This window comes from Akebia trifoliata, chromosome 8 (genome assembly GCF_017979445.1).
Source record: "Akebia trifoliata isolate Shusen 1 chromosome 8, ASM1797944v1, whole genome shotgun sequence".
Lineage (NCBI taxonomy): Eukaryota > Viridiplantae > Streptophyta > Magnoliopsida > Ranunculales > Lardizabalaceae > Akebia > Akebia trifoliata.
In genome coordinates, this window is record NC_141382.1 from 47,301,174 (window position 1) to 47,305,177 (window position 4,004).

Genomic DNA, 4,004 nt, shown 5'->3' on the forward strand with positions numbered 1-4,004 from the left:
TACCAACTACGTCCCCACTTTTTAATATAAATGTCATTCTTGCCTTACATTTTTTTATGAACTATTCTTTTAAACATAATTTTTATCCTCTACTTATTTTCTATTATTATTATTCAATATTCATTTCATTAAATATTTCACAAATCAGACCAAATCAATTGTTCAACCAAATTCGACGAAAATTTGTAATAAAATAAGTTTGATCATGAATATATATATATATTCTTCTTTAGAGAAATAAATAAAAATAATGGTTGATTATTATTTTTATATTTAAATTGGGGTGTATCAGGTAAAGTTGGGTTGGCAACATCAATTTTATTATTTTTCAGTTATGTGAATAGTGAATTAGAGACATGAGTAGTGATTTAGAAGGTGGTATCCATTGGAGTTCATTTTGATTATGAGGAAAGCATCTTCTCTAACCAATATAGATACAAAAGGAAGATATTTGGGTTGGAATGCTACTAGAGGTCACTTTCAGAGATTTATATTAGAAATTGCTTTGGGGTAGGGGAGAGGTTACACGTGGCCTGAGGATTAGTCAGGTACTCTAAGAAACCTGGATATCTTGATAAAAAAAAAGATTACCTACTCATATATAAAGAGCTCATATGAAGCTTTAGTATTTTTTGGAAGAATTTGAATCTTTCTTGAACAATTTAGGTAGTTGGTGAAGAAAGACTCATAGGGGAAACAAATTCCCGAGTGGTACCACCCTCAAGTTGTTAATTTCTAAGGGAGTTAGGCCTCCTAAAAGGTAATGGTTGTGTCCAAGGGCTTGAACAAGGATCGGCCCACAAGTGCCAGAGTCGAAGGGACCTTAATTTCAAGACCAACCCCTTGAACATGAACTAAATCGATGAACAAGCAATCAAAACAATTCCCAACTAGGACAAGTCAAAAACCCTCACGTTTCGGAAGATCAGTTTCATTATATTAAAGATATAAGTGTATGATACCCAATTACGTTGAATTGGAACTAGGATATATGGGATCCACATAAGACATATACGACAGTAATAATGATCGAATGGTTTAAAGTTTTGTACCATTTGGGATGTCTCACTCTAGGCCAAATTTTGTACAAAAAACCAATTGTCTCAATCAAGGCAACGTCGATGTATTCCTAACCTAGATAATGCCTCGGGACATGATTTTAAACCTTGTCAAGAAAATCAACATTTTACCTTTTTATTTATTTATTTATCATTTATTATTTATACATTTTATTTTCGGGCATTTAGTGTGAACTTAGGATATTTGTCGCCTTTTCATTCTCGATCAATTACTCAAATATTGAAGCCAAATTTGATAGGTATTAGAACCATTGTATATGACTTGGTCGCTATCCCACCAAGTGAACCACATGAATGGTTCATTTACAAGCCCTCAATAACATGTGACCATTATTGTCTATTTTGTCTTAAACATTAAAATGCAAAAGAAGTTAGAGCCTAATGGTCTGGTTTGTCCATCAACAAATTCCAACTTGGGTTTTTTAACCCAAGACACAGAAATTACGTTTATGTCCTACAGAAAATGGTATAAACATGATTTTTATTTTTTTTTAATAACAATTACTATAGTATCGGTAACAACATAATTTTAGTATATGTTCTTCCAAAATAATTTTTTTATATTTCAACAATAATTTTATATCTATATGAAATTTTTTTTAAAAAAAAAAGGAAAAAAAATTTAATTCAAGAACCAATTATCTATAGATTCTCCCTTGAAGTTCATAGAACTTTCTCCTCATCCAATTTTAACATTAATTGTCTTTAAATGTAATAAATAATCTTTTTTATTAGGGACTTACAGGAGATAAGAAAAATATAAAAATAATTTGGTCGATCCAAGCCACAAGATTGTGTCAATCTTTTGACTTGGACTGAATCAATATAACTCGTGAACAACTTGAACATTGATGAATCTCAAAAGTCTAAACCTTGATCAGAGAAGTCCACGTCTCAAAGGCTATAAGTCATACACTCATTCAGACCTATCACAAGCCTTGCAAAAGGTTAATGCGCTTAGTCACCCAAAAAAACTTTGAAGTTGCCGTGCCACTTCAAAATTTTGGTAGAACCCTCTCCTTTGAATTACACTTGGTCTCTTCATTAGGGCATAAAATGGATTGGATTTTACTTGAAATTTGAGTGATCCGATTCAGAATTTAGTAGGTTTGGACCCTTGGAGTAGATTCGAATAAATAATGGATCGGATATGAATATGGATCGATACTCCTTGATCCAAGACGGATCAAGATTGGATATCGATCCATTCTTTTATCCTCCTAGATCCGAATCAAATATTACTTTGAAATTTATATTTTTGTGTTTTTCAAAATATCTTTTTTCTACAATTTTAATATAACATGAATTCTTATAAAATAAAAGAACTATAATTAATGGTAAAATAGAATAATATAGTAATTAGAAAAGAAATATAATAGAAAAATGTTGAACGATCCAAAATTATCTGACATGGCCGATCTGAATTAAGTAATTCAGTCAGGTTGAATTTGGATCCAAGTTTAGTGAAAGCAAAATGATTTAAATATAATTTTAGCTAAAAGGATCAAAGTCCAATTCTGATACGAATTTGGATAAAAAATTTGGATCTGTATATGGATATACATAGAATTAACCCAAGCTCGACCCATTTTAAACCCTAGTCTCGAAGGAAGTATCCCAACTATTAATGAAAAAGTAGTGGTATGAAATAAATATAAAAAAACCCATGTCATATTAGGAGGAGGGTTCCTCCAAAATTTTGCAGCGGCTAGGCCGCTTCAAAGTTGGACTTTCTTAGGCACGTAGACTAGAGCAACTTGGTGCACATTGGCCCCTTCCCCGTAAGCCTACATTCCGTCTACATTATGTAAAATTGCATGAAATTAATCGTATAAGTGTATCTCATTAACAAATAAATAATGGTTGGTTGATATAGAAAAGGAAGTTTTCTTATGGTTTGTAACAATTAATTTTTTTCTTCATTAATTATTATAATTAAGATATTCTTCTAATTTTAGTGTGGTTTTGGTTGGGAATTTTTTTAAGGAAAATGCTAAAATGACACATACAGAACCACAAGACGACAAAAATTATGTGATGGCGTGCACATAATTGTAGATGCTTTTTACTCGTATCTCGCAGAAAAACATCTATGGTAATGTGCATGACACCACATCATTTTCTCACCTTTGCGTCTCCGTTTGTGTTATCCGAGCATGACTCAATTTTTTTTTAAGGACATTTGGATGGTAAAATAAGTGTGGAGGTGCATTTAATGCATCTTAAAAGTTAACATCACCCATCTTAATATATGTTCAACATGGACCATTTTGTTTGAATGCTAAGGTGTACGTGTGAAACGGTACAGAAGAGTCCATCCAAAAGGTGCGTGTTTGAAGGTTAAAGGTTCGTGTGAGACGGAGCAAATGAATCCAACAAGAAGGGAAAAAAAAAAAAAAATTGGTTGATTTAGATAGACCCCTTTATGTTTTGAAGAATATTTGTAATACCCTTATGTTTTCAAACATAAATACACCCCTTGACCCCCAATCCTTTTAATAGACTAATATGAAATACTCTAAATGCCCCCATCTTCAAACACTAGCTAAGAACTCTTAATTTTACTTCAAAAATAATTTTTCATCTCTATGTTCGTTGAACCTCAATCTTGAATACATTGTTTTGAAAACTGTTGATTTTTCTACCAAAAAAAATTATGTTAGCTTTTACTTTCTCGAAAACCTTATCTTGGTCATGAGGCTTGATAATTGAAGTAGGTGGAATTTCATGTCAGAAGATGAGGGTATTTAGGTCATTTTTTATTAGTCTAGTAGAGAAGACTTAAGTGAAGAAGTCATGTGATCAATTTGAAAACAACAGAGGAGGTATTTCAAATATTCACTAAGACGTGAGAAAATGGGACACTCTCCCTTTCTTTCACGTTGAAGAAATGCTCCCATTCATTTTTGTTCGTGTTCGCGAACT